Source organism: Trichechus manatus, unplaced genomic scaffold, assembly GCF_000243295.1.
Source record: "Trichechus manatus latirostris isolate Lorelei unplaced genomic scaffold, TriManLat1.0 scaffold00189, whole genome shotgun sequence".
NCBI lineage: Eukaryota > Metazoa > Chordata > Mammalia > Sirenia > Trichechidae > Trichechus > Trichechus manatus.
In genome coordinates, this window is record NW_004444125.1 from 2,740,269 (window position 1) to 2,756,925 (window position 16,657).

The following is a 16,657-nucleotide window of genomic DNA, read 5'->3' on the forward strand; positions in this document are numbered from 1 at the left end:
TCAAAAGTACATTGACAGTGCCCCTTTAAAAACACACCCAAGCCCAAGACAAATGCTAGAACGACAAGATACTGTACTGATTAATTATTAAGAACACATTTTGTGCGGTTTGACAGCTATGCCAGAGCAGTCTGCTTCATAGTGATTAAACCTCAATAAATGTGGTTCTAATAATGAGCTGGTATTGAATTATCATACAATGGCAGCCTTAGTAAATCTTAATTAGTTTTGTCTTTTGAGACCTTCATTTAAATTCTGAGTAATACAGAATGCCATTCTGTGCAGAGTGAGGGAGGCATGGCCGCCCTCCCGCCCCGGGTGTGCCGCCCTCGGCTCGTGACCTCCCGGCCCGGACAACACTCACGGAGTTCCAGGCCGGATGCACGGGCCTGGAGAATGCTGGGAAGGAACCAAGGATGGAATGTGGGGGCCCACAGCTTTTCTGGGAAGTTCGCGTTCCAACAGACAGAGAGAGCCAGCCCGTCTTCTAACACCTCAAAGGAAAGAAAGCCTTGTTTGCCCAAACAGCTAGACTTTGGGGTAAAAAGAATTATTTCTGAAATATGGAGCTCTGGGAGAAAAAAAAAAATTGGGTAGGAGGAGGATGGGGGCTTCTTATGACCTTAAAGCGAGGAAGACGAGCTGGAGGAACTCTATGAGTAGGTGGATGACCGGGTGATGGGGGCCCCCCCCACCCAGTCAGACTCAAGGCCTTTCAGGTAAACAAACGAGCCAGGGCCCACAGCCTTGCTTCAAAAGGCCCACAATTACACTTTTTATTGCTCAGAGTTACAAGATGATGGTATCTCAAAAGAAGGTGACAGCAAGTTAACAGATCTGTCCCTGAGGGTGCCTGGCCCAGACCTAGAGACTCCCTTCTCCAAACAGAGATGCAGGCACAATTAGGCACTTTCCAAATGAGACCCTTCTCCGCTTTGGGAAGCCAGTGGAAGGCCAGTCGGTGTGTTCCCTTTACCCCCTCCCTGTGCACATTTTGGTACTAATTAGCTCCTAATTTGGGAAGGGGTTGTCTCTTTCAAGAATTTCTGCCTCCGGAGATGGCATCTCTGAGCAGCAGCATTTGGCAGGAAAACACAACAAATGTCAGAACAGAGTGGCTGCAGGGCTCGGGGATTTACGATTTGGTTCCGGAATGCTGTTAGCGCTGTGGCCAGAGTCTCTGATTCCAGACTGGGATGTATGTGGGTAATTAGGCCAAGTCAGTGAGCCCTGTCCTGAGAGGTAAAAGAACTGAGTCCTATCTCTGCTGTTAACTCGCTGTGTGACCTTGGGCAAGTTCCTTCTCCTCTCTGGGGCTGATTCAGCATTTATGTAAAATAAAGGTGTGGAATTTATAATCTCTAAGGATACTTCCAGACCCAAAATTCTATGATTCTTAGATTCTAAAGATTAGCGGACATTTTTCCAATATATACACATATACTCCAAAATCAGTAGCACTCAGAAGTCTGGTGGTGAGGGATGCTTACCCTGCAATAGATGAAGTATAGGATACAAGACAGGATTATGGCAAAGTGACCCTGCTTTTGTCCTCTCAGCATTTAGCTTCACATTGAACTCATTCTTTCTCACCGTAAGCCTTACTCAGGTGGGTAAGAAGGAGAAAGATCACCACTCACCCTGAAAGTTCCCTGGGGGTTCTTCCTACTCCTCAGCTAATGCAAAGATCTACCTTCTAGTGGTATCTGTTCTTTGGGTAAAAGCCAGCCCTGCTCCCTGGTCATCTCTACCCCAACTGATGAAGTTCAGATTCCAGTCATGAGTGGCATGTCTTTTGGGATTTGGAAGAGATAGTAGATCTTGTTACTTTGCTTCGAGTTAGCATCCTGGCACCCACAGGCTGGTGTTAGTTTGGTACCACTTTACAACTGCATTTGCCTTCAGGAAGACCCAATCCCGGGCATCCATTACAGAGAGCTACTGCAGAATCAGGGAAAGAACCACATTTTCACTGGGAGCTGATATCTGCAGATATGACATTTGGATTTCCTAAACCAATTCAGGAAAAAAAAAAAAAATGGCACTTCTTTCCCAGGTGTACAATTCACTTTTTATTCTTCCTCCCATAACAGTCCCTGTTCCTTGAGAGTTACTACAAAAATAGTGGTGTCAAGATGCCCAGGTTCCAGTCCAGTTCTGTACTAACTGAAACAAAGTAACAAGACCTCCTGCCTGTTCCAGAGCCAGCAAGACATGCTGCACATGACCAGAGCCTGAATTTTTTTAATTAGGGTTCAGATGACCAGGCTGCAAGTTTCCCAGGGCCTTTCTCCAAAGAACAGATGCCACTAGGGGAATGATTTTAGCATCCGTTGAATATGATGAGTAATAACAACCCATGATGAATAATAACAGCCCCCATTTATAGAGCGCCCACCATGTATTTGCCATAATATAGGTATTACTAGAGAATATGAAACTGACCCTCAGAGAGGTTAAACTACTTGACTAAGGTCACACAGCTAGTAAGTGGTAGTGCTGTCATTTAAGCCTGTGCTTGACTCTGTGTTCTTAAACACTATCCCACTCTCCCTATAAGTCTCTGAGTTTTCCCCATGGATCGAAGCCTAGGGCTCCACTCTGGAGTTGCCACATACAAATACACATGCCTGGTGACTCTGAGGTGCTCCCGCCCCAGGGGTTTTCATTCCAAGCCAGGCAATCAGGAGAGAAAAGGCTTTTAAGCTTGCTGAGCAGGTTCTTAAAGATAGTGATGGTTTGTGAAGAGCCTGAAATCATAGAAGTTCTATTGAGCTGAAGTAGTCTGCAAATTCTGCACACTCTCACCATCACAAGACCCCTCGGAGGTCACCTTTTCATTCTAGTTGCAGAACTGGACACAGAGTAGCTTTCTTGGTGCAGAAAATAATCTAACCAATACTAGTCCTCTCATTACTGAACACTCTGACTCCGGTCATGGCCTCATGTCCCACTGCATCCAATCATTCCCTTGCAATGACCTTTCCCTTCTCCTTTGCAGTATTTCAAACTGTAATTTATTATTATTATTTAATATCTCTGTCCCCACCTAGACTAACAGATCCACAGTAGAAAGAAACATGTCTGTCTTAGGTACTACTTTCTTCTCTACCCCCAGCACAGTACCCAGTACATGGTGATGCTTAAAGAATATTGCTGGATAAAAATTTATGGGATGCAGGTTCTGAGGAGGTGCAGTGAGAACAGAGAGGTCAAGGAAAGCATCCTGGGAGGTGGCCTGGAGTTGGACTTTAAAACCAAGCAGCATTTGGAGACATAAAGGAGGGGCTCATGTACCCCATGGCTCCGTCCCCCAGTGCCTCTTTGATGAGAGTGACAGTAATGGTGGCCCTGTCCTGGAGTAGTCAGCAGGAAGACGCCACCTGTAGGTGAGTGCGGACAAAGTACGGGAACAGGGCAGGTCTGGAGAAGCTCACTTGAACAAAGTTTAGGCCTTTCTTTAAGTGAATGTAGTCCCTGGGTGGTGCAAACAGTTAATGCGCTCAGCTGCTAACCAAAAGGTTGGGGGTTTGAGTCCACCCAGAGGTGCCAGGGAAGGAAGACATGGTGATCCACTTCTGAAAAATCAGCCATTGAAAACCCTATGGAATATAGCTCTTCTCTGATACACATGGGCTCACAATAAATCGAAACTGACGCCACAGTAACTGTTTTAAGTGAGATGGTGCTCTTTGATGGATCTGCTCAGGGTCCTGGTTTCCAATTTCCATGCACACCCCTTTTTAGCTCTCCTGGCCATACCAGGAGTGTTTTGTTTGTTTTGGGGTTTTCTTTTTTTTGTTTTGTTTTGTTTTCCCAAACCTCTAAATAAAGTTTTCAGTTTTTGCCAAATGTTTTATCCATCAAGCAGTATTTAGCAACATGAGTGCTACAAATGGATCACGAACAGATCAAATATCATACGTTTGTTTTCAAATCCTGGAAATATTTTCCAAACTGTGTCTTTTTTTTTTCCTCTTTAGACACATCATCAACCTCCTGACAATTCTGGCAGGGCCTGCAGCAGGCAGTCATGGCTGCCCTGGCCCTGGCAGCAGCTGGGCATGCTTGTCTGGGGCGGGGGCTGCTGGCAGACACCACTGTCAGAAGCTTTGTCCCATCTTAGGTGTGTGTCGGGTTAGGGGAGGTTGTTATGCCATGGTACCTCAATATATGGTGCACTTGAGGGAGTGGTGTGTGCTGTCATGTGAAGAATACGTCTTATAAGACTGCATGTGAGGTGCAGATTGGTTAGAATTTGGGAGATTGAGAAGGGAGACACTGTGTACATGGGAGCACATGTGGAGAGTATGGTGTGTTAGGGACACATGTTGTGGTATGATGTGTGGGGCACCTGAGACTTTATGTGAGGTCTATGTGTTCCATGAGATATGAATGACTGGAAGACATGTGTGTGTGTGTGTGTGTATGCATGCGGGAGTGGGACATATGTATGGTGTGGGTGAGGTATTTAGTTTATGTGTAAGTGTGTGACGTTGGTATGCCTGTGTGTTTGAGAAACCATGTGGTGTACATTAGATGGGATGTATTAGTGTCTGAGTGTTGTGGTGAGTGATAGGTGGCCTGGAGTAGTGGGTGTTGCGGTAGATAAGGAGGGGGCAGGGAAGGTGTGTAGCAAAATGATATCTTAGCTATTAGAAAGCACTACAAGTGGGGGCGAGGCCTTGGCTTGCAGCCATCTTTAGGAGGCAGGAGAGTTGTCCATGCTAGGAAAGGCCAGTATGACTGTTCTTGGCAGAGCAGCCTCCATGCCAAGGTTCAAATCCAGCCTTGAGTCTACAGAGCTGGACTTTGTTGTTGGGGAAGTCCAGTATCTGTCATCAGATGCCCGTGCCCAAGGAGACTAAAAGAAAGCAAATGAGAAAACATCATTTTGCTGTTTGTGATCCAAGGGCCTGGGGAGGCCACTGGAGACCTTGGCCTGAGCAATGTTTGCTGCTGGATCACGTGTGGCGTCAGTCCCTGGAGCTGTATTATCACCAATAATGACTTCAGCCCAGCAGAGACTTAGTTCATTTTCTTAACCAATAGACAGCCCATCCCCAAGGCCCAGAGAAGGCAGTGCCACAGCAGGCAGCCCATGAGCCCGTACATATATTGGTCTCTCTACTCTAGGGGCCATCCCATAAGAGGTGCCAGTAGGGCACATTGCCTCCCTTATATATATGACTCCTTCAGTGACTCTCCTTATCTTTAAAATCTAAGCTCAATGGTCTGGCCTTTAAGGCCGTCAAGTATCTTGTCCTGCTCTCTCAGCTAATCTTATATACTCTCCATATTTTACCCCACTCCAGCCAACCTAAGGCAAGAAAGCAATCCTCAATGTTCATGACTCCACATGTAGTTCAGAGTCCTTGCCCAAAAGTTGCAACAGGGAGGGGTCTCTGGAAAGAGTTCAGAAGATGTGACTGAAGCTGAACTCTGATGGATGGGCAGGATACAGAGCGTCAGAACTTTTGAAATGGCACTTAATATTGAATTCTTGTCCAATATTTTTAAATGCTCAGGAAAGCTGTTTGTAATTGGCTCTGTCTTTAAAACTCCAACATGATAGATTGTTTCAAACAGTTTACTAACCAAGATGACTCCAGATAGGGAGTCATGAGGCAGGAAAGTCTTCTGAAAAATTGCTGACAAGAGCAAATAACTCAAGACACTTTCCACAATGGGCATCAAGAACACACAGGCAAGGGACTATGGAGCCACAGGGAAGTGGCAGCCTTGTCAGGGGCACAATGGCAGACCACAGTTCTGGATGGGGCGCTACTGAAATACCTGGAAAAACCCCTTAATGACAGAACTGAACCATGCTCATGGCTCTGCCCAAAGAGATGCCACCCACCCTCCTTCTGGCCCTCTCCTCTTCTCTCCCCCACCTCAAGTCCATTGTTCTTTTATGCTGTGTGCTTGTCTTCTGGTGGCACTAAGTCCCACCCAGGAGATAGAATGAAAAGGACTATGCACTCTTGCACTTTCCTTTCCCCTTTGTTTTCTCTTTCTTTGAAAGCAGACACACTCATCTCCTTTCCTGAGTACAAAGGGTAGCCCACTTCTCAGCAGGAAATTAGAGTTACTCCATCCTTTAAATACGTATGGGAATAGTCAGCCTTGGAATTTACCCCAGAATCGACTGAGACAGGCACAGGGAGTCCAAATATTCCCATCCAGAGAGATAAGCCTTCCTAGTTGTCTTTATAGACTATTGCAACAACCTCCTAACCAATCTCCACAACCCCAGTGTTTCCTCCATCCCCTCATCCTCCACACTAAAGCCAAAGTTATCTTTCTGAAACACATATTTGACAATGTTTTTCCCTGTTTAAAACCCTGCAATGGCTCTCCAAGTCCCAACTCTTTAAGATGGCACTCTAGGCTCTCTATGTCTTAGCCCCTGCCACTCCCATTCCCTATATCCATCCTGAATCTTCACCCTAAAAAGCTCTTTACATTTTTCTCAGTTATGTTATACTTTTTCTTGTTTCTGAACAATTTGCAGATGGGATTACTTCTGACTAGAAAGCTCTTCCTTGTCTTGTCTACCTAGTTAATGACCTCATCTCCTCATCCCCAGAGTGTGCTCAGTCATCACCTCCTTTGGAAACCTTTTCTCCCTCATGTTGTCCTGGCAGTCTCCAAAGACATTGCTTCCCCTGATATCTTCTCAGGTAGAGGCTTGTTTTGTTTGTTTGTTTTGTTTTGTTTCTCCCAGAGACCTAAAGGGTCTAGAAGGGAGGTAGCTGTCCACTTTTCTTCCCATTGCTGCGTCCAAGCCATTTCTTTCTCCTTCTTCAAAGCTCTTGCGTCTGAAGCGCAAGTCTTTACCATCCACTATCCTGCCTTATTGTAGTTGTCGTTTACAGACTTCCCTGAAATTCTCCCTAGCCATTGATGATTTTAGCACTTGGCTCACTGTCTTAATCTCCACCACCACATGGATGATCCATTCCCAATACTCTGGTCTCTTCCTTCCTTGACTCCAGCAGATTCAATGATCTTTCCTCCATCCCACCTCAGCCACCAAGTCTCATAGTTATACTTTACATCTTTTCAGTTATTTCAACCAATAACTACACTACCTCTGAAATTTCAAGCATTTTCACTCTCTGATCACCTCTTCCCATCCTTCCATTTAACTTGTTATAGAGCAGCTATTCCAGCAGCTCTGACCTCATTGAGGTGCTCAATCCATTGTCCTCTCCTTCCTTAGTACCCTCCCCCTCCCCACCAAACACAGACATATACATTCTCACCCTCCTCCTTATCCATCACAGGTCCCTTAATCAGCACCATATCCACACCTTTGCATGCATTGCCCCTTTATGTCTCCATATCGCACTATCTGGAACAACCTGAACCTGGATAAACCCAGCTATCTGCTTACTCTGAGTCTTTACCCAACCAGCTGAACACTGTTGGGAAAGATCATGTCATAGTCATGCTTATTAGATTTGCTTTAAATATATAATCACAAATCTAAAATGGGCAGTCCAAGCCCCGTAAAACCAAATGAGACTAATGAGGTACAGGAGTCCAGTGACAAGGGCCAGAAAGCAGAAGGGGACAAGGAAGCTGGTGATAGGGAACCCAAGGTTGAGTAAGAACATTGTTGATGTGTTGTGAGATTGTTAACCATTGTCATAGGGCAACATTTGTAGTAACTGTTAAATGAGAAACTATTTTGTGCTGTAAGCCTTCATCTTAAGTGAGAATAACAGCACAATTGGAAAAGCGTAGTCAATGTCACTGAACTGTATGTACATGTAGAAATTTTTGAAATGGTGTATCTTTGGCTATGTGTATTTTCACCAAAAAAAAAAAAGAGGTTGAGAAGTTAGAGGGTTGATATGTTGTGGGGTTGTTAACCAGTGTTATAAAACAACATGTGTACTTCTGTTTCATGAGAAACTATTTGTTCTGTAAGCCTTCACCTGAAGTACAATAAAAAAAAATAAAAGATAAAATAAAAAAAATACTTTGCTAAAATGGGCAGTCAACACTGCCAATAATCCTACTTTCTTGCCTAGTCAATTCACTTTCCAATTCTCTAAGTAACTATTTCCGATCTTCTGTACTCCCCTCAAACATCTGCAACTCCCTCACTGTCAGCAGATAACCCTGACTCTTTCCACATTGTCATGGCAAAAGTACATATGGTTTGGCCCTGAGAAAAGCAAAACCATTTCCTCTTCTTTGGAATCCATTTCCTCTCAGATTGTCAGGACTTTCCTCCTACTATTATTCCCTACTCCCATTGTATCTTCAACTCTCTCTGTCTGGGCTTGTATCTCTGCTGCCCACCAAAAACGGCTTTTATCAAGGTTTTTGCAATGACTTGTATTTTGCCAGAGCCAATGATAAATTTTCTGTCTTCACCATACTCAAACTCTCAGTAGCAGGAAATGGAAACACGTTCTTCTCTAGGTTGCTGAAGTGCCACACATGTCTGGTCTTCCATCTATCCCACCAACTGCTCTTTCTCTTTCGCTACAACCTCCTCCTATGTCCAACCTAGGGTTCTGTCCTTAGCCTTCATTTCGTCTCTATCTACTTTTTCTCTCTAGGTGATCTCAAGCAGTCTCGTGGTTCTAAGCAGCATCATTATTTTGATGATCCCAAATCTATATCACTCATTCATACAACTCCCCTGAATTCCAAACATATATCTCAAACTTCCTCTACATGAATGGTTATAAGCATTGCAAATCTAATATGTTCCCAAAAGATTTACTGGTATCTATTAATCTCTCTCTCTCTTTCTCCCTCTCTCCCTTACGCGCACACACATATATATAATTGTGAAATTTGCCTTTTCCCAAGTCTTCATATTAGTCAATAACAGTATCATTCATGCAATTGTTGAAACCAGTGATCTTAAATTCACCGTTGATTACTCTCTTTCCCTGATGGTCCTCATTTAATTCATCAGCAAATTCTGGTGGTATTACCTCCAAACATATCCTGAATTTGACTACTTCTAACCATCTTTATCATCAAAATTCTAGTCTAAGCCACTGACATCTCTTACCTGATCTACTAACTAGTTCTTATAACGGGTCTTCTAACCTCCTCTTTTGACCCCATACAATCTACTCTCAACACAACTAGAATGGCCTTTTTGAATATTAAACCTGATTTAGAACTCACCCTTTTAAAGCTTTCCAATGATTTCTTGTTACAATAATTGCAAATTCCAGACTCCTTACTATGACTCATAAGGCACTATTTGGCCTCTACCCAGCCATCTCTATTCTGATTTGTCAACTTCTATGTCATGCTGGTTGTTTAATATTTTATCATCCACTTCTCTATCCTCATCATGTACCATTCTCCCTATATCCACCTTGATCCCACCAGTCTAGCCCTGTTTAATTCTTCAAACATGCCAGATTCATTTCTGTCTTAGGACTTTGCACTTGCCATTCACTTCTGCTTGAGACGTTGTTATGCCAGGTCTGTACATGACTACATTCTTCTTATCATTCAGGTCTTGACTTAAACGTTAACCTGTAAGAGAGGACTGTCCTGATGCCAGTCACTTCTGGACGTATGGATGGATGGATGGATGGATGGATGGATGGATGGATGGATGGATGGATAGATGGATGGATGAAATGTAGACCCTAAAAGAAATGAAAGGAGAGTTGGCTACAGTGAGATAGAAGGCCAGTGTACCAATGGAAGGAGCCATTAAAGAGGAAAAGGAGCCAGGTGTCAGTGGGAGCAGCCATTGCATGCCCATGTCAGAGAAAGAAGGCTAAAGAAGAAGAGAGACTAATGGAAAGAATAAGGGAGTTGGAAATATCAAGTGAATTACTGCAAGCTCTCGGGAGAGTGTTAGAGGGTCAGATCCCTAAGATCATGTTCTCAGGAACATATAAAGCATCAGACTCTAATTCCATTCCAGCATATGGAATGAATGTCAAGTGTACACACACATTGGTCTCCTCCTAAAGCTTCAGACTAAAGGTTGTCTGCTTAGGTTAGGGAGGAGTAGGCCTGGGTCTGCTGCCTTGTGACTCTAGCAACGATTCTAGTCCACATATTTAGCTATATCCAGTTAGTTCAGAGTTCTGAATAAAACCCAGCATCACATATCACCAGGAGCATCACAGATCTGCTGAGGTCTGGAGAGAATCCAAGACTATACCATTTTATTTTTTTTACATGTATGCAATTCCCTTTTTTAATGCTATAAAACCCAAAGCTTAGTGTCTTAACATTTACAACCAAAGATAACTGACAACTTTACATCTCCTCTGCAATGACTTTTTTCTTAAACCGTGTCTGATTAAGACATTATTTAGGTCATGGTGTCTCAAACTGCAGGTCATGAACCATTAATTTGTTATAAAATCCATTTAGATGGTTCACAACCAGCATTTTTTTTAACAAAATAAAATAGAGTAGACAAAAATAGAAAATATCAAAGTGTATCACACATAGTATGGATAAGTATTATTTCAGAAAATGTATGTTTCAGTTATATATATAATATACATATATACATAAATATGTGTATAATGGGACATAATGTAAAATGAAAGGTCATGGCCAAAAAAGTAGAATCTATTGCTCTGTGTTTCTCTTGGCTTTAAAGTGAGCTATATAAATATATGTTATGAATAATGTATAAAATATATTAGAAAATAACTTCAAAATTCATGTAGAATTAATTCATTTCAATGTAGAGCTGTCGAAGTTAATAAACATCAAAAATAGCACACAACAGGTGTGGTAATCTGGAACATTCTGTTTTAAGGCTGAGATCCTGACATTACACTAGACCACAAATCAGGAGGACTAGGTTCTAATTTCTTCTCTTTTACTGTCTGACATGATGGCTTTAGGAAATTTTCCTCCCTCTTTGGGGCCTCAGGTCCCTTATCTATAAAATGAGAGACTTGAGTTCATTTGCTTCTGAGAACTCCTCCTTGGAAATCTTGCATTTCTATGAGAGACTGCATGAAATAATCAAGAACTTTAAAATCAAATACATCTGGCTTCAAATCCCAGCTCTGTTGCTTACCAGTGAATAACACTGGATTAGAAATTGGGAATTATAACACATACCCTCAGGGCAGTGGTGAGGACTGGAGATGTTATTGTAAAACTCCTGGCATAGGACAGGAACTCCATAAAAGAAGTCCATTATCATCACATCCTACTCTGCTTGTCTATGTCTTTATTGTTGTCTGTGTACCTGTACCCAGTGTTCCTCTACTCAGTTTCCTTTTACCTCATCCTAAAGAGTCATTTTGCCTTTCCCTGTTTGGCATTTCTCACAAACAGCCATCAGCAGGATGCCAGCATCCATGAATATGGTCTCATCCCCACCTCAGAACTACGCCCTTCTGGTTCCCAGATCATAGCTCCCTACAGCTCAGCCCTCCTCTTCTTCTTATCCCATTATCTATTGTCTTCTTACATCAATTCTACTTCACAGGCTCTTGATCCCTATGTCCAAGGCCTGGTGGCACAGTGGTTAAGAGCTCAGCTACTAACCAGAGGTTGGCAGTTCGAATCCACCAGCCGCTCCTTGGATACCCTATGGGGCAGATCTACTCTGTTGTTAAGAGTTCAGCTGCTAACCAAAGTGTCGGCAGTTTGAATCTACCAGGTGCTCCTTGGAAACCCTATGGGGAAGTTCTACTCTGTCCAATGGTTTCACTGAGCCCTTAGAATGCCAGGGTCAAGGTCTGAAATTTAGGTCAGTTCTAATTCCATTAGAGAAAGTCATTCTTTATCCCATCAGCTAAATGCCACCTTGATGACTTCCCTTCTTCATAAATGCAGAATCAGAAGGTATAGGAGAGCATGCTCCCTAGATAGCCCCCCTAAAATTATATATAAATGTTAGAAACAGAAGTATAAAATGCATGTGAAATCAGTTACATAAATTGTGAAATATAACTTGAGGTTTTATTATTTTCATCTGGGACAGTATAAAAATCATAGTGTTCCTCAAAATAGAAAAGAGAAATTCTAAGCAATTCATTCAGGCCACCTAATGGTGAAGGACATGATCACCATGCACATGTAATTGGGACTACATAAACATTTTAATCCTTCTCCGACTGTACTTCCATCCCGACCACATCCCTAACCCCACATGCTTTGCCCCTCACTGGCCTCTGACGTTCATCTCAAGAAGAGAACACCATGAAGTATGAAAGGACCTAGGAAATGGATCTGCAAAGAGTTTTAGGATTTATTTGTTTCTTGCTGTCTCTGGGTCGACCCTGGCCCCTGTGTCATCCCAATCTTCTCTAGGTTGTCTAAGTTCTTCCAGAACCCTCTAAGCCAGCTCTTCTCACTGGACGATAGAGCTCCCACGGGAATGAGGAGTCATGGTCATTCATAGCTTGGCTCTCACCCAGTCTTCCCTGGTCAATGATCTTCTCAGTCACATGCCATGCATGGCTGGTCTGACTCTGCCTTAGCCAGGGCCAGCTGACTCTCCCAAAGTCTCACTGTGTTCTGCTGTCCTACAGAATGTGAAGTCTTGCAGCTAGAACTTGGGGGCAAGGTACTAAGCCTATTAATCCAGGCTTATTTCCGATCACAGAGTCCTGTGATCTGGGAGACCCAAAATACTGCTGTCTCTCCCTTAGGGCCATAATGTCTCCTAGCTCCAACCTCAGTACTACATTGTGTATTCTGTAAAGACTACAAGTGATACCCAAACTGCAGATGAGGCTACCACTGAGCCTGATAACGGCCTTGCCAGAATTCAGAGTCCTCTGAGGTCTTGTCTGAGGTCTTGTCTGACAAACCCTGCTTTGTCCTAGAGAGGGCTGCAAAAGGAAGGAGCGTGGAAGATGAAGGGTAGAGGAGAAGGTGGTGAGGCTAAGACTGAAAAAGGAAGAGCAGCCACAGAAGAAGTTTTGGTTCCCCACGTAATTACTCGCTTTTGGAAAATACCTAAGATGTCAAGATGAATTGAAGTTGCATGTGTAGGTAGAAGAATACAAACTTCCCCTATTCTCAGCTTTTGGAGGTGCTGATTGAGGTGACAGATAATTCTGACCCGGATTTTTTAAACTAAGCATGGCAACCTGATTCCTCAAGAGAACTGGAGGGAGAAGAAGGGGGTGCCACCTGCCCTAAATGCCCCCTCACCCCACCCTCACCAGCCTGTCCATCTCTGTGGATGAAACACTGCCTCACCGAAGCCACCTTGGAAGGTGGTGCACGTGGTTTGTTGCTTATCTGCTATCCCTTAGGGAGGGCCAGGCAAGACCACAGCCCATGACTGCTGCAGGTGAGGCCTATGGTCCAACTTGAGGCCTAGGCTGGGGAGATGAGAGGAGGGGAACCCACTAAAAACAACATGGGACACCAAACATTAACTTATTCCATCTTGCAATTGTGCCTTTCTTCAGCTCTGTCTCAGAGAGTTCCTTCCCAATGGGGATAATGAGGAGGGAAAGAGTGATCCTACTTCTTCCCACTGGAGCCACAGAGAAGAGGTCATAAGACAGCCCCTCAGATAACTGAAGACACTTTTTCTGCCCACCTCACCAGGTTCCTCCAGGTTACACTCACCTGGGCTCTTTCACCTGGCCTTGTCTACATGGATTAAGAGAAAATCACCATCCTGTTGGCCATCTTCTGAAAAAGTTTTAGATGGGCACAGTCCCTAATGTCAATCCTCATCCTCTCCCAGGTACAAGGCTTGCTACTGGCCTCTACTCCCATCAAGGTTGGCAAAGTGCTCATTACATTGAATTTGGTCAGGGGAAAGAAGATGGGCATTTTAGTGATTTTTTTTTTCTGATAATAAAATTAATATTTCCAAACCCCCAACCAAATCCATTGCCATCTAGTCAATTCTGATTCATTAGGATTCATTAAATAAATGCATGATTATTCTTGAACATACCACCATTGCAAACAGCTAGAGGAATGAAAACAAATTAGCTTCATTGCCTGTCACTAGAAAAGGCACAGCAGGAGAGAGAGAAAAAAATAATGTTCAAACAAATGTCTGTAAAAGCCAAACAAATGTTTTGGGCTGTCTTATTCTCACTCACACCCAAGCACTCTTGCTGATGGATGAGGGTTACAGGAACTCCCCCAGCTGGGGGTTAGTCTTCATCTAAGCAGCCACTACCACCAAAGCTGTCTCCTTATAGTGAGAAAGATAAATGACCCTCTGCCCCTGCCACAGATGACCTCACCCTAGGTACTACCAAAGAGGGGCCAGAGGCTCCAGTCTTTGCATCCCAAGAAACACACACCACATCAAGGAAACTGCTGGGTTCATGTCCCCTGCAGTAAGTAGCTTAAAGAGGTGGAGTCATCCGGTGTTCCAATGTACTAGGCCAGTGGGTAATCAATGAGGTAAAGAGAAAAGCAGGAATGACCAGTGGAGATGAGTATTACCCACTTTCCTGATCCACAACCTGGATGAAGTTAGCAGGTACCAGCCTCCTGCTTTGTAGAGCCTAGTAGAATGTACAGGTCCTCAGGAAGCATGGTTCCAACAGAAACAATGGGATATGCCTCAGGTCCAGACATTCAGTTCGCCCAGGCAGCTGTGTCAACAGCCCTGCTCCTGCACCTATCTGAAAGGGGCCCACAAGTTTAAGACCATGGGAACAGTTGCTGGAGCTACGGATATCCCTGCCAGGCCCTTCACTGGGTGGTGCTGATCGTCCGATGCATAGGTGGGAAACCACAGTGCAGATAGCTGAAGCAACACTTTCTCTGCAGAGGCAAGATGTGGGACACTGGAGCTAAGGGCCAACCTGAGAACAGCCTGACCCCAGGCCGGTGGCTGGGAATTTTCTCTTTCCAAATATGCAGGAAGTAAAAATAGGTAGGCAGGAAGGCCAAAATAATGTTTCCAAAAACTCAGATCTGGTTTTGAAATGCCTGCTCCCACCATTTCAAGGCTAAGAATAATGGAAGAAAGTGGGGATTCTGGCAGAGTCACAGGGTGTGAGCGCCCTTGGACCCACCTGCACGTGGATGTCCAGGCCCACACCAAACTGTCTAAAGCTACTTACCAGTGTCAGAAGACTTTAGGGAAATGAATGAGCAGAAGATTAGGAAACATGGCTGCTGACAAGCAGGAATTAGCCCGATAAAACATTTCAAGGTATCAGCAATGGAAACTCACTCCATGGCCACTCAGTAGAGAGGGCAGAGCTGCCCATACACTGCTGAGCTCCGCCAGCAGCCCAGGCCCAGAGCTAACAGCTTCCAGCCTCTGGGCCTCGGGTCAGGACCACCAGGCAATTCAATAAAGAGCAAGCAAAAATGAATCATACACTTACCTCTTCTAGATATTTTAGGCAAGTGTATAGACACCAAAGTTCATTAGTAGTTACCAGGGGCAGGAGGAAGGAGAGGGAAAGGAAGACGCAATGCTTAGAGGATCCTGAGCTTCTGTTAAGGGTGATGGAAAAATTCAGGAATGATTAATGATAATGAGTGAACAACATGATAAACGTATTTAATATCACTGAACTGTACATGTGAAGATTGTTGAAATGGCAAATATTTTGTTACCCATATACTTACCACAATAAAAAAAATTTTTTAAAGAATAATATTCAGCTTAACTCCTCCCCTAAACTGCCAGAAGCATCTGTATTTTCCCGTGGCACCTGCTCTACTTGCCCTGTGGGCTTAATAAAAAAGGATGGAGGCTCTCGTGTGTTATAAGGAAGCAGAGGGGCTGGGAGAGCCACCTTCAGATATCTAAAGCACTCTCTCACGAAAGAGGGAGCGAACTCATTGTTCTCCATAGCTTAAGAGGATTGAGGAAAGCACAGATATTGAGTGAAGTGCCAGGCATTAGGGTAAGCTGTTTACACTCACTATCCTGTAGGTCCCACAACAACTCTTGGAAGTAGGCATAATCACCCTTATTTTACACATGAGGAAAATAGGACTTAGAGGTTTTAAGTACCTTGGCGAGGGTGTATGTTTAATAAGAACTGAGGTTAAAGCCCAGGTCTGTCTGAATCCAGAGCTTATGCTCTTCCCTCCAACTTGAACCAAGGGGATAAGTTCCAGGGAGGTAGGTTTCCCCTCTAATGATCAAGCTGTCTAGCAATGCAAATGAATACCATGTGTGGCAGAATGTCCTATAACTAGATGCATCCGGACAGGGACTGGTCACAGGGGTTTTAGTGGACCATGATTTGTAATCACGAGTTTTCTCCAACACAACCATGGTGTAGGACACACCCATCATCTCCACACCTCCATGTACACACACCTGGGGAGGGGATGATCCAAATCTCTGAGGGGTGTCATTTGAAAGTGTTCCCCCAAATGATTTGGTCCACCAGTGCGGGAGGTGCCTCTGTTGAGAATCCTCATGAAAAAGAATTGGACAGGAAGCTCCCAAAGATCCCTCTGGTCTTGCAAGTCTATAGCTCTTGAACATTTATGGAGCCCCAACAGTACACACAGCACTCTGGCATAGTGCCTCTAGAACGTTCCCCAGAGCTGAGGTCAGGGTATCCACACTGGATCTTCAATGAGCTCAACCTCTTTTTGGACAGACACAGTGAGGTCTGGCTAAAGATTGCAACGGAGAGTGCCCAGGAATGGCCTTGGCAGGTCAAAACCGAAGCCCCTCAGGGCTTGATCAAAACACTTATGTGTTTATTCTCACTTG